The sequence below is a fragment of the Papilio xuthus genome, unplaced genomic scaffold (assembly GCF_000836235.2).
Source record: "Papilio xuthus unplaced genomic scaffold, Pxut_1.1 DF827714.1, whole genome shotgun sequence".
Classification (NCBI taxonomy): domain Eukaryota; kingdom Metazoa; phylum Arthropoda; class Insecta; order Lepidoptera; family Papilionidae; genus Papilio; species Papilio xuthus.
Window position 1 is genome coordinate 1,854,312 of NW_013530935.1, and position 15,487 is coordinate 1,869,798.

The 15,487-nt window shown below is 33.7% G+C and overlaps 1 protein-coding gene across 2 annotated transcripts in view; it reads right to left on the reverse strand.

Annotated features, from left to right (window-relative positions):
* LOC106116833 (neuronal PAS domain protein dysfusion) overlaps positions 1-15,487 on the reverse strand; it is a 105,022-nt gene that overhangs the window by 59,885 nt on the left and 29,650 nt on the right. The window lies entirely within an intron of this gene.

Sequence of the window (15,487 nt, forward strand, 5' to 3'; positions counted from 1 at the left end):
GATAATTTGTTATTTTCAATGTTACAAGTTTAATTTTTGAAGTTAGGAATTTACCCAACAATAATTATCATCATCGTTTAAAACCAATCAAATTAAGTGCCTGAAAAACGTATCGTCAATTTTCAAAGCAAACAGATAAATGGCTACCACTTAGAATTGATTAGTCGGTGCCCGCGAGCCCATTCCAGACCGCCTTGTTAATTAATTTGCTTAACAGTACACCCTGAGGCCGCTATACTTAGTTGCAACGATTATACTTATTACATCCTTTAAAGTGAAAATTAATGTGACATCACAATGTTTTATTTTTCTTTTACGACCCAAACTGAAGCAATTCATTTGCCGAATTTAGAGTAGGTTAGCGGTCACATAATCAGTCTCTTAGTGTAGATTTATTGTATAAATTCATTAAGGGAGGCCCTTAGTGACCAGTAAATGTGGCTGAATGCCAGTAAGAGCATAAATGAGATGAACGAATACTTACATTTCGATTGTAAAAAAAGTTTTTCACTAAAATCCGCCACAAAATCTGTCTATTAAAACCTAAAAATAATGACATTTTATAATTTAAAAATTGATATAAATCCAGCCTGTCTTGATTTAAACGTATAAATATTTACATTTAAAACATAATACTCGGGAGTATTGAGTATTCAAGGACTGAATTACTTCAAAAGTAAATCAGATATCGGAGTGCGCAGTGTCTTCCAATCACACACGGCCAGTTTTCGCGGGCGGCAGGAATAACTGGGGCCGAGATTGACGCGATACATACAATTACCGACCTAACGAACATCTCAATTTAGCTAACCACCTGCCTTGCGAGCTCCTTTAAATAAAACCAACGTCTATTTCAATGGAATTCGGCGTTAGACTCGACGATATTCTGAAGACATCACAACCGGTTCGTACTTCGCAATGAACGTTCAATTCTCGCTTCAAATGAAGCTATAGACTTTCTTTTGTTTTTAAAACTTAATCCAATGTACGTCCTATTAATTAAAAACGTTACGTTAAATCTTTTTATATAAAATTCTCGTGTTCTTCTCCCATACTCCTCCGAAACGGCTTGACCGATTCTCATGAAATTTTGTGAGCATATTGAGTAGGTCTGAGAATCGGCTTCTGTCTATTTTATAACCCCGCGCGGACGAAGTCGCGGGCGACAGCTAGTGTTTGTCTAAATCAAGTAAGATTCAATAATTAAAATTCTACAAGTCTAGTGTCTAATGAAATCGCATTTCTCTTTGTGGAATAGACATAAAAGTAGATACAGGTTATTGATATTCTAGAAGAGGAAATGCTTAAGAATACCTGAATAAAATTTAGCATACATACTTGCATTAATATTGTGGTAAGACAAAAAATTGTTGCTGAGGAAGAAGAGAAGGGAAGAAAAAATTGTATCGTAATCCGTCACAATGTTAGTTACCACACTACTCCGAAACGGCGTGACCGATTCGCAGCGACAACTAGGTTACCAACTTATAAAACTCAACGTAACTTGTAGTCATTAAAAGCGTTTGATTTGCGTTTACACATCAAGTAACATGTTCCGCAATTAATAGGCCACTGCTGACAGACAATGGACGTATTTAAGTAGGTACCCGAAAAGGCATCGCACGACCGTACCTCGACATTGCTCGTGAGCGTACCTGGGACCATTTCTTTTGTAGTAATTGCCAATAGCATTTGCATAAAGAGCTCCGGTTGCGCTTTGATTCGCTTTGCGTTAAGGACTTACGATGAGACTCTGGTGACTTTACGCCTTGTGTACTAAAATAAGTAAAATATATGTTTCTGAAGTCAAAAAAACCTTAACCTTTTGTTGTTTAATCTTATAGAAGGCCTACGATCAATGGACTAACATGTCTTGATTAACTTCTGTATTCTCTTTTGGAGGGAAATATTTGGATGTGCGGATGAATGGATTAATGGATGTTTGTTTGAAGGTATCTCTAGAACGGCTTAAGGGATCTTGGTAAAATTTGGCATACATGGAGATCACTGGAAGAAAACAAAATTCAAAATTAAAGAATCAATCTACAAGGCCTTATATTTTTTTTTATCATAAGGTGACCAACGAGCGAGCGGATCGCTGAAATAGCGAAGTGACCGTTACCCATAGACATACGCAATTGCATATGCGTTGCCGACCTTAAATCGACGCAGGAGAGGATGCACAGAATGAAAACATTTTCCTCTTCCATGCATCCTCTCATCCGGAAAGTCCACTTCCACTTCCCATCCTTTCCTTATGAGAAAAATGGTGGGAAGGGAAAGTGGACTAAAATAGGCCTCCGGGACGCACACTCATCAGACGAAACGCGGAATTGCTTCCACTTCACGCCTGTCTTCTGTGTGGTCGTGGTATTTCACCGGGCGGGCCGATTCGTGCGAAGATGTTAAAGCGGGCTCTACCACTGTTAGAATATTTAGTACGATTTTAAAAAATAAATAGATAAAAAACGTTAACATCAACATAACAATAATAAATCACTTCTTTATCATATATATTTATATTACAAATAATATTAAAATGTTAATTTTTAATGTCTTACTACGGTAGTTAAAGATGATATAGCAAATGTCAAGGGGAGTTGTTATTAAAAAATAATTGAACATCGAAACTTATTGCTGAATACTTCCTAAATTACAATGTTTGTGGTAGAATTTAAATATTTATAGATTTTGATCCAGGTGTTAGGAAATGCTTGTAAATTAAGATAATTATACGCTTAGTTAAGTTATTTATCAGTATAACTAAGTATTATTCATCTGTTTTTGCATACATTAACCATTTTTGCCCATAGACATACGCATATGCGATTGCGTATGTCTATGGGCAGCGGTCGCTTCGCTATTTCAGCGATTTCGGGTGGCCGCTCGATCGTTTGCCACCGTATCATATATATATATATATACATTATTTGTAAGGAAACAAGGATAGTAAGTAAATATATTTTTCTTGGGAGCTTACATAGGTCTTTCAGGTATAAAAGAGAAATAAATTCCAGCTTGATACCTTCACGCGTTTTTGAGAAAAAGGGTCTTGACTGACAGACGGACGGACAACAAAGTGAGCTATAAGGGTTCCGTTATTTTCCTATGAGGTACGGAACCTTAAAAATTTACTATACTTTGTAATATGTTTGAATAATAGCCCGATTAAATTCTTTCGAATGTTTTCAAGTATATGGCCATAAGTGTCATTTCTATGTCTTATACAGCGTGTCCCAAAACTCAACGATAAAACGGTAATGATGTATAATGACTGCACGGGAAAAAAACAAAAAAAATCGAACTCTTTTTGTTGAATAACCCACACCATGTGACTAGAAACTGTGGCTACAAATATGAATATATTCCTGCAATTTCTTAAGTATTTTAGGTAATAATATTTTATTATACTTCATAGTAATATTATAAATGCAAAAGTTTGGATGAATGTATAGATGGACGTATGTTTATTCTGTGTATTTGTCTCAAAGAACACATGGTTACTTACAAAGTTTTTATTTCAATTCCGCGCCGACAATGTCGCTGTCAAAATCATCTTCTCTGATGTATTCGATCCATTTTATTACTGTGAATATAAGTAATATATTTTAAAAATGACTTCCGTAACAGATAACAAATATTGCAAATAAATAATAAAAGTTAAAATATTGCTTCTAAATAATTTTAATGCACGAATATACGCTATCTCGTGTTTTTATAAGTATTCATCTTATTATAAGATTAACCTAATAATAATTATTATTAGTGTGTAAAATTAAACAGCAGTACGACACGACAACCAAAATGCGTTTATTACGTTACAAGTTGGCTACTCTTCCCGCGCAATTCTCTGTTTAATTTTTTTTTAAAAGGCAAAGGTTCACTGGCCAGTATGCCACGGCTTTGGCGGAATGTTTCATTCTGTTTTCAACAATGAGTACACATAAAACATGTTGGATTCGATTTGAAAACGAACCTAAAATCTGTTTTTTTTATAACAGAAGGGGGCAAACGAGCAGCGGGAACACCGAGGTGTTCAACGACGCCCATGGACATCAGCAATACCAGAGGAAGCGCAGATGTGTTGCCGGCCTTTAAGATAGTGATAAGTTACAACAATCACTAGTTTACTTTGTTATTTTGTTTCTAATCAAACAGTATTAAAAATGCACATATATAAAAATGATGATTCAAACGTCCACAGATAGACTATAACGTTCATTTTAACGATCAATCAAAACTTGTTTATCAAATTAGAAACCATAAAATAAAAATCATAGATAAATTTTAATAACAAAACTAAGTAAACTCCATTAATTTAATATCATAAATGATAATATTCACAGTAAAATATACATATTTGTAAATGCATATAATATTTATGCAGAATTATGTTAAAAAAATATGTTAAAATTTTAAAAATAAAATGCTAATTGTTTTAATCATTTACATCGCGTTCCGCCGTTCCGTTTTATGCTGGAATTTGAAAAAAATATTTTTATGAAATAACTTAGTACAAATTAAAATAATAATATTCTGTTAATCACAAATTTATTCATATTAAAACTTTATATTTTTAACTCACAATAGAGTTGCATATATGCATCTCTCTCTTACTTTACTTAAGTGCCATCTTTCTTCTCTTTCATGTATCAAAATACGCATAAAAGTGATGTCTCGAATATTCCCTTTAGATGTTTGCCAAATATCAAATTGCTCAAATATTATGCTTCCAACACATGTAACACACTGTTCAACATTCGACCAACAATTTTAAGAAACCAAGAATAACTAATAGGCCAATAAATAAATAAATTTTGTTTATATTCGCTCTCTTGGTTATCTTAAAGTAGCTTTATCAATGGTATTTATGGCGTCTCTCACGTGCACATCACCATGACAAGTCAATTTCGACGACGAGCTTGAAAAGTTAATTGATGTCCGAATCACCGTTGAAGAGGATGACCTCAGATAAGACATGCATTTCGTAAGACTTCGTACTTTGATAGTTTGTTGTTGATTAACTAGCGCGTATGATGGTTATATTGAAAAATTAATGGATAAATTATTTTGCTGTTTTAACCACAAGATATCGTTGACGTGTGACTTATGAAACTTAACTCTAAGGAATAGTTTGTTATAACTTGTTTAATATAATACTTTCAAGAAGCACATAAAGTAATAATATTATTTGATTGCTTGCCCATAAGTAGAGAGAATTTTATAATTATCTTAAATGTACGGAAGGGGCTAGACAGGCGACTTTGGCGATCTCTTGTGTTGGAGCCTAAAACCCACTTTTTTATATCTTAAGGTGGCAAACGAGCGAGCGGCGAGCTGAAATCACTGAACGGACTGACGGAGGAGAGGATACACAGAAAGAAAATATTTTCCCTTTCCACGCATCCTCTCAAAATACTTTGGGACACTCCACCAGCGGAGTATCTTAAAGATATGAGTCCATTGGCCCGCGCCTGACGCACCACACGCACGGATTAAGCAGATTTGGATTGTATTTATACAAGCGCGAATAATGGACGCAGTGCTATGTAGAATCATACAAATGAAACTAAAATTTGTTGCTGGCCGTGCGTACGTTGCGTATTACGTAGTCCAATGGGTACGTACCTTTATGAGCATTGCGCAATAGTGCTTGCAGCCCTTTAACAATATGTGGAAATCTGTTATTTCTTCAAACGATCGATGAAAGCGGAAACCTATGATATCGTCTATTGTAATCGAATCGTTCGAATCGATATAATACGTAAATACAGGCCATTCGATTTATAAATCAAGTCCGAAATCGATTTCAACAAGTGGCTATTAATTAAGTTGTTGTTAGATTAGAAATTAGATAGAATAACTGTTGGGCGTTGATATTATCTGATGATATGGATTGAGTTTAAGAATGCTTTTACGATATAAATAAAAATTATATATAGTGTTGAGTAATATGTTATTTTATGAGCTTTGAATGTGTTAAATGCTTGTTATAATTATGGTAATTGCAATTAGAAATAATTCCACTCATAGTATTATAATTCACCCATTAATTAGAAACATATGTTAAGTTGTTTTATGTTTGTTTGAATGGTAGTTGGTACGACAGAACAAGAACGTTGAAATTCTTTAGAATAAACTCTAAAGTTTCTTTTTTTAATAACTGAAGGGGGCAAATGAGCAGCGGGAACACCGCGGTGTTCAACGACGCCCACTGACATCAGCAATACCAGAGGAACCGCAAATGCGTTGCCGGCCATTGAGATGGTGATACGCTTGCTTCTTGACGGACCCTTAGTCGTAGTCGTTACACATAAAGATTAAAATAAAAACAAACGACAATCCATTCACTGTTTTAACTACAAGGGCAGAAACCTTTGTTTTAAAATTTATTACCACATTGTCCTATAACCTAAAATTAACGTATCAATGTTATCCATAATTTCTTTTTATATTATGAGATTTTTTGTTATTTTACTCTACTTGTACCATTCCAATTAGGCTTTAAGCTTGTGCTAGGCCATGGTTTACGACAGTAATCGAATGACGGGATTCGAACCCTCGACCTCGTGATTGGTAATCCGTACTATTAACCATTAGGCTATTGACGCTTCAAATTATTTTTAATTACACATTCATATCAATATAAAGAAACGAAGGAAAGGTCACTGATGTATTCTTTAGTTCTTGGTTTATTTTTTTATTCGAAAGTCATGAAAAATGTTACTAAATCGTGTCAATTTCATGTAACCTATTGTGTATACAATTAGATGGCCTGTCAGGCGACTATAAATAAAAAAAAACAATGCAAAAATGAATGAAATATATTACTTTTCATTATAAAATCTGTCAATAATTATTAATTGAACGAATGAATGGGATAGAGTCATCAGTTTTAATTACATATTTGATGTCAAATCAATACGATAGTTCTACAAGAGTTCAGTCAGTCTTTTGTTTCGAGTAGAATTACACAATTTTTAACCTCGCTTAAGCTATCAAAAGTCACGAATACATAGCTCGTAAAGAAATACGGACTCCGTCTGCGTGTAATTGAAAGAAATTTAATGAGTAGTCGTAATATTAAGGAGGGATTAGGTCAGCGGAGGAACTGTTTCGCCTTGCGCTTGACAGAACCAAATATTCCAAGTTAGTGGCCAACCTTCAAGACTGAAGAGGCACTAGAATAAGAAGAAGAATGAGTAGTCTATGTCTGTGACAAATGTCATTAAGAATCGTTGAGCCGTTCCTGAGATATCTCGTAAAAGGACATCTCATTGAATGCAATCAATCAAATGTTTCCACTTTATTATAGTATACACAGCGCATATGTTTTCGGACAATTATTTCGTATTCCTTATATTATTTAAAAGAACATAGAAACTAAGAATATGTATCGTTTTGTACTAATGTTTCGTCAGTGTACCGAATTTATTTCTATTACTGGCTGGAATGACCTTTCATGTAGTATTAACTCCCGAGGGTAAATAATCCAATGGTTTTATGCCCTACTTCTCTCCGGTGATGCGTTTATGATCTTATTCCCGCCTGGATAGTTCGAACCCATTTTATTCCTTGTGTCTTCTTGGCAAAAACGCTTTGAGTTACTTTACGTTTAATATGTTAATTTACGTTTGCTAAGTTATCGGGCGATAAGGTTGCGTACGCAATAGGGTCGTTTTGCTGGGAAAGTATGGGGCACTTTTGTCTCTCGTATCAGACACTAAAAGCGAACTAGGTCCAATTGTTTTCATTAGGGCAACGAAAATGTGTGTTAAAAAGTTTTTTACCGGATTTTATTAAAGACTTGATAGATAGAGACTGACACACTGTACACTACGATTGATTGGTAAGAGATAAATATCTATCTCTGTCTACCGATATTAAGATAAAAGAGACATAAGTTAACGACGCTAATTATTTTTATCGATGTATTTTCAATATTAATTTTAAGTCATCGCTTAACATCAACAGTTGAAGATAGTTATCAAGATAGATAGATATTTTTATCTTTAGGTCAAATCAATATTTCTCATGTCGACAAAGTAATTTTGTTAAATTAAGTTATTACAATTGACATGTTGTTAAGTTGATTATCAAGTTTGAGGTTCAAGGTCAACATATTTTAAATCATGAATTGTAAATTGGATGTGATATAGATTTGTGATGATGATAGAATGATAAGTTACCTAAACGGATCCTACCATTAAAAATCTTGGGTAACAACTAATCTTAGGCGCGACCCCATCCGGCCGCATCCGCGAAATAATACCAGTCCCACTCCCCCTGATGAAGGGCCCCTGATGGGCTCGAAACTAGTCGGTGCCACCGGACGAATATACGTGAGTGTTTAGCCGTTTTTATATAAGTTTAATCTTAGGAGCTTGTTCTATATCTGTTTCCTATTGTCGTACCCTTAGTTTCAGAGAACCTTAGTGACTAGGTCAAGTCAAAACACTATTAACAGCTCGGCAGTTAATAGAATACATTAATTTCGTCCTCTTATTTTCTACTCAATATGTGTTAAATACGTAGCTATAAGCATTTGAGATGAATCAATATGTCTTTCTTCTAACTAATATTATAAATGCGAATATTTAAATGGCTGGACGGTTGTTTGTTTGAAATTATATCTGACATGGCTCAACGGATCTCGCTGAAATTTGGCATATATGTAGAACACATAGGCTACTTACAATTTTATTTTTAATTACTTGAAGAAGAAGTTGCGGGTGAGAACTAGTTTATATTTAAAAGTAATTGAATGAAAACAAAATTAGTTTGTATGTTACTTGAAATTCTGTAGCACAACAATCTGATCACATAGTTGAAGTCTGTATCAGTGTGTTCAATTACTTCGCATCTCCCATCGATTCGTTTCGCTTATTGTGTTGAATCGTAATCGCGTATCACAATCGATTTTTATAATCGATAGAAATAATTATTTCCGACCTTACCGCGGGACTTAATTGTTGGTAGACAATTAATTTGATTAAGCATATTGCGGCACAATCGTTAGCTTAAAGTGGGACTACCGAATGAATAGGCCAAGGCGTACTAAACGATTATTAGTGTAAATATCTAATTGCCTTATCTTATCCTGGGTTTCTGAGACAAAAATATCTGTATAAAACATATTGTCGTCCCTGTCTTTATCTTTGACAAAACAAAGACAACAATATGTTTTAAACGAAGATTATAGACTCAAAAAACTTCCGTAAGTCAGCTAAGGGCCTCCATAACTGACTATTTAATGAGTAAGCGTGAGTTTCTGAGATCGAAATCTCCATTTAAAATATGTTGTTATCTCTTTTTTGTCAATAATGAAAGACTGATATGAGAATATGTTTTAAACAGAGTTTTTGGTCTTAGAAACTCACGGTAAGAAAGTCAGTAAATTATTTCAAAATTAACATTTATAAATTGTTGACAATTCGACAACCTTCGACAAAGTATTTCTTCCATATGCAAAGCATTAAGTCTAATTAAGTGATGAGGTCGTTTAATTAAATTTTTAACAAATTAATTGACTATTTAAGACATGTAACTTAAAGTCCACTTAAAGTTACAAGCGCTAACACAATTAATTACATTACTTAAACGCTATAATTATTCTATTAATTCAAGTTGGAACTAGCCGAAGAGAATTAATAATTCAAGGTCATTTCGAGTCTCGAAAATAATATGTTAGTATATTCATAAAAAGTAACATTCAATTGTACGCAGAGTAATAATAGTTCACTCGCGAAGCTATAAATCTTGGTATGTATAGAGGTCTCAGAACGCGGCAGACCTTGACCCACTCAATATGTGACCCGATACAACTAAAGCGTTTAACCTATGTACATTTAAAACCTACAGACATTGTTCTCTAGAAATACACAAAAGATTTAGAAAAACAAAACAGTAAATATAGCTCAGTGCTTAGTTTGCTGTGATATGAGTTTTGGGTTCGATTTTCAACTCACTTTAAGTTTATTTTTTTAATTTACAAAATTTACTTTCTAGTTTCTTTGGTTTGGTGAAAGATGGATGGAGATGGATGTGTCTATCTACTCCAGAATTTTTAGGTTAGCTTATATATTGCTTTTTGATATATTTTCACCACTTTAAATATAATATAAGAACTTGTTACTTGGCAACTCGTTCAAGTTGGCAAGAGAAATAAAATTTAAATTACAATGCCGCGTTGATATTGGATTAGTTAGATAAAATCTCTGCTCTATCATTTCAGGGGAGCAATGTATAACATGTAACTTATCTATCTACACCTGTCTTCGGTTCTCGGTAACTAGTCACCAAGTAATTTTCTGCCTGATTTAAATTTTAAATGAATGTTAATGTGACACAGCGCCACGGACGCTAATTGGATTAACGACTGTACACACGAGCCTACGTACAGTCAGGCTACTTCGCGGTGTTACACTTACTCCAATGAGAAAACTGCGCCAATAAAATAACCAATTAGGTCACACATTTTTTTCGTACATACACATTTAAAAGCTGCGTCTTATTGGTTTTTCTTCCGCCTCTTCGTCTCAATGCCTAAGAAACGATCAAATGACTGTTATTTTAAATTTTCAATACCGCTAGATACCCAGATAGTACATAGTTACGTACAGAATAACTGTACATACGCGAAATCATGTATTCCTTTTTGAGTTTTATATAGTACCGGGAACTTATATTCATCGCGATATTTATTTATATCGAATCAACAGCCTGAAACATAAGTTTCAAGCAAGCTCTTAAAATGACATAAGTGATATACAACTCTCTTCTTTTCAACCCCTCACATCCATTTTGTCGTGTTAAAAAGATAAGTGTGTACCAAATTTAATTTCATACGATTTACTATTTTGCTGTGAAAGCGCGACAGATAGACAGAGCTACTATCGCATATATTATATTAGTAAGAATTAACCTATGAGTTCAGATTTGTTCATATTAGTTTACTAATCTTTAAACTTGTATCGTACTATAATAACAATATTAAATCGTACAAGGTTTATTTCTCAAACTTCATCGCACTCTCTACTTATGATATGACCAATAAATCATTTAATAAGCCTATTGAATTCAAAAGCATCAAAGTTTATTTATTTAATCAAATAAAAATTACAACATAAGTTTATTAGAGCTACGTAATCATTTCTAAAGTGTGTCAATTTACTTCGTAAGTTCTTACATATAAAGGTGCGTTCACATCTAGTGTATACATCGCGAATACGAATGCTTTTTACCGCTCGTGACCTGCGCGTATGTAGGTTTTATTCGTTGATATTTTCCAGATGTGCACGTAACCTTACTTAGTCTGCATAGGTGTGGAGCAATTAATATCGTAGCATTGTAAATGATCACTTAGGCCGCGTATCTCTCGCATGTCTTGTACCCATGTTTCGCGATTAACGTTTAAGTATATTTTATTTGGTCTCGTTAATAATTTGTATCATATGATAGTGTCGAGTACACACTTTAATTATTAATGAATCCATTAACTATGTAGATTGGTGATACATTTAAATGTAAAGCCGTAAAGTTAGTGGTAATTTAATTATTATCATCCTGTATAAAATTATACTATTATTAAAAAATATGCATTGCATTGAACTGGTTCATAAACGATGTTAACACAATTATGTACAGTGTGTTTTTATTTTTGTAAAACGGAATGTAAAATCCATAACCAACATTCCAGAACATTCATGAGAACGGCATGTACGTCAATGCCGCGGTATCGACCCGAACGGGTATTACCAATCACCCGGTACTTAAGGGTTAATTAACCACAAGAAAGGTTCATACTGGCTAGTTCCCATGGTGGTATGCAAAAATTGTTGAGAGAATACGAAGCGTCTGTGCGTGCCCGCTAATTCCAGCCCTTCTCCTGTAATTTCAGCATTTAGAGCCATAAGACTTGGGAATCGTAATTGACTGCCAGTCTTACCGCGCCTTCATTCTGTTTAGGATGCCCATATTGTATTTTAACATTGTTGTATCTTGTTTAACTAATTAGTTTAATAGCAAAATATTTGCAATTCCTTTGACAATTTTTATAAAAACACTAACTGTAGGACTCAGAGTCTTTAAAGGTATTTATCGATTGCTTAGCGTAGATACTGCATGCTAAATTTACGCTTATTATCTTCTTTGGTGACCATTAGAAGTGTATATGCGTTTGTAAGTCATAGTCTAGAATTAAAATTAAAAGTAAAATAATTTATTAGCTCGCTGAGCTTTCTTACTAATATTATAAATGTGAATGTTTATACGGATGGACGGATGTTTGTTAGAAGTCTCAGGAACGGCTCAACGAATTTTGATGAAATTTGACATATTCTGTAAGAATAAATAAGCTACGTTTTCTAATAGCGGACGAAGTCGCGGGCGACAGCTAGTAATACATCTCGAATCGGTTATTGAGTAAATAGTGTTGTGGCAATGATATGCAAATACAGGTTCCCACGATCCGCGGACAATCGAGCGTTTATCGAGTCCCCGGGAGGCGGGATGTGGAATCAGCTCTCCCGCGGGAAAATGCCAGGGATGGATTCACGTTATTTTTGAATACTAAAGATACAGGCCTAAGAAACTTTATTGAATATTTTTTTTATCAATTATTTCAAATTGTATTCAGTATAAGAATATAATATACTAATTCATATGACTTTTAACTATCTAATTTTTCTTTCAATTAAAATTTTAACGTATTTCTTTTGCTTTGATCTAATAAATAGTAGTATGTAATAAGTGAATTCTAATATTTTTATACATATTTGGATCTTAGTATAAGGTTTAGAAATAATCAATTGATATTCGCTACATAATCTTCTCAAAAATCAATGTGTACAATCCCGATTTGAGTCATGTGAACGGTTGTAGCGTGCGATGCGGGCGTGACACGTACTGACGGAGTTCGGTCCTCGAGGCACCATTACGAACAATAACCATCAGCCGGTAGCAACACAGACCCGCTAATTTTCATTAATTTTCATATCAAATACGATCCCTTGAAACAACGTCACCGAACTTCTGTGATTGATCGTGTGAACTACAGTTTTTTATGTAATGGAAAACGTTTGGTTTGGAATTAGCAAAGTGACCGCTGCCCATATGAATCTGCAATAAGTTATAAAAGATACGTTGCCTATTTTTCTAAGGCAGGGGAGTGTATGTACAGTCAGCTGCTTAAATATAAATACATTATCAAATATTAAAATCTTGTAAAGGCTTCGGTTTAAAAAAATATGTATCCAAGTATCCATAAATGTTATGTACTCATGGTCGGAAGCATATGGATAGAAACGTGCATACATTTTTTTAAACCGTATGCTTTAATTAATGTATAAATATTTATGCATCTGACTGTACATGAAGAAATATCTTCCTTTCCTATATATTCTCTTCCTTGCCAAATCAAGTTTGTTTAATTGCAGTTTTTAGTACAAGAGTTCAAGGCCGTTTACGTAAATATACTCAATATTGAAGTCTTCGTGATATGCAGCCTTGAGCTAATGTGTTTAATTGAGCTTGAAAATAACATTCTCAAAATGTTGTTAGCCACATCATTGCATTACAACCTTGTCAGTTAACTATATAAATCTTATGACCAATTATTTTTCTTTCTAAAATAAACAGTTTTATCTTGTTTAAGATAATCGGGAATTAAAGGTACTATTGCTTTTGACTTACATAAATTGTACCTTTCATGTTTACTAAGACTAAACAGTAACAAGATATTTAGAAATTAAAACATAAATATTATAGGTTTTTATGCATCAGGGTAATACGAAGGGTCAAACGTCTAATGGTTAAGGGTACGGATTTCCGATCGTATGATAGGAGATTCGAATCCCGCTATTCCACAATATAGTAAGCCATGTCCTAGCACCTAAGAGCTTAGTTGGAATGGTATAAGAAATATTAGTAAATTAACAAAAATCTGCTAATATTTTAACATTAATACTAAACACGAAAGAATAAATCTCTGACAAATTTCAGCATGTACTAGCAGATATTGAAAATAAGCCACCTGTGTTCTCAGGTCAGTGAATACAAAATGTATTTAAACAAAGCAATGAGAAACATAACGTTTATGAGTGAGATTAGATTTGTAAATTCATACTGCACAAGTTGCAGTGAACTGAATGACACGATGACAGGTATACTGCACGCGTGTTAGATAATCATTTTATTTGCTGTAAGTTGCAAGATGCAGGGGCACTGGTTGCTTTATTATTACCACTTGAAATCATTCGGGAAGTGTAATATGTTTTCATCCTTTTGAGAATATTAACGTAGAATTATATTTGTGTTAGTTAGTCTGATTTTGAATCATCAATAGGTTAATGGTTGTACGGATTTCCGATCGCGTGGTCGGGGGCTCCAATCCATTCGATTATTGTCGTTAACCATATCCTAGCACAAGCATAGAGCTTAGTTGGAATGGTACACAAAATTTACTAATATTACAAAAATTAGAACATAAATTGTTATTGGTCAATCAGGGTAATTCGAAGCGTCAATAGCCTAATGGTTAAGGGTACGGATTTCCGATCCTGTGGTCGGGAATTCGAATCCCGCTATTCGACATATTTTTTTAAAACGAATAGTGAACTTGTATATTAATTTATGACGATTTTCACTTGATTTTCAAACTGTTGTATTTATAGACGTTTATCTAACATATCCAAGTATTTTAATTGGCTACAATATTTCAGTTTAAAATCAAACATTGTTTTTAAAATAATAATTTGGCATAAAAATATGCCAACACCTTTAAGATTAACCGAGGCTACACAACGTAACTCTATTTTTGTTGTCGCATCAGATCCAAATGATCCCCCGTGACTAGCTCTTACAACTAACAGATTACTATAATTATTCAGTTGCATTACAACGTCGCACGTCGGGAAGGTTGACTCGATGATGTCATCTTGATATATCTATTTGAATAGAATAATACGGATATAAAAGAGGTTATACCTTCAGATATACAGGTGTTTATAAAACCTTTGGAGTTTATAATTTATCTGCTATGAATTAAATAGTTTGATCGTTGTAGTTTTATCATGTATGACTGTGAATTCAAATCTACGAGTACTGCGCTAGTCTTATATTTAAATGAGCAATTCTTGTATATATAATTGGAATCTCGGAATCGGCTCCAACGATTTTCATAAAATTTAGTATATAGGGGGTTTCGAGGGCGATAAATCGATCTAGCTAGGAATGGTTTTTAGAAAATGTCATTTTATACGTGTTTTATCGATAATCAACTTAAACATAAACTTAACTTTTTCTATAGGTAAGATCGAAAAATATTATTCATATTTCATCATTTTATTAGTAATTCGTACTTAAATATAATTTCCAAAAAAACAATTAAAAAAAAATACCGAGCAAAGCTCCATCCAGGTACTGGAGTATTTAAAAATGGAACATGTAAACACAAATGCTTTGGATTTAAAAAGCTAATATCAGTTTA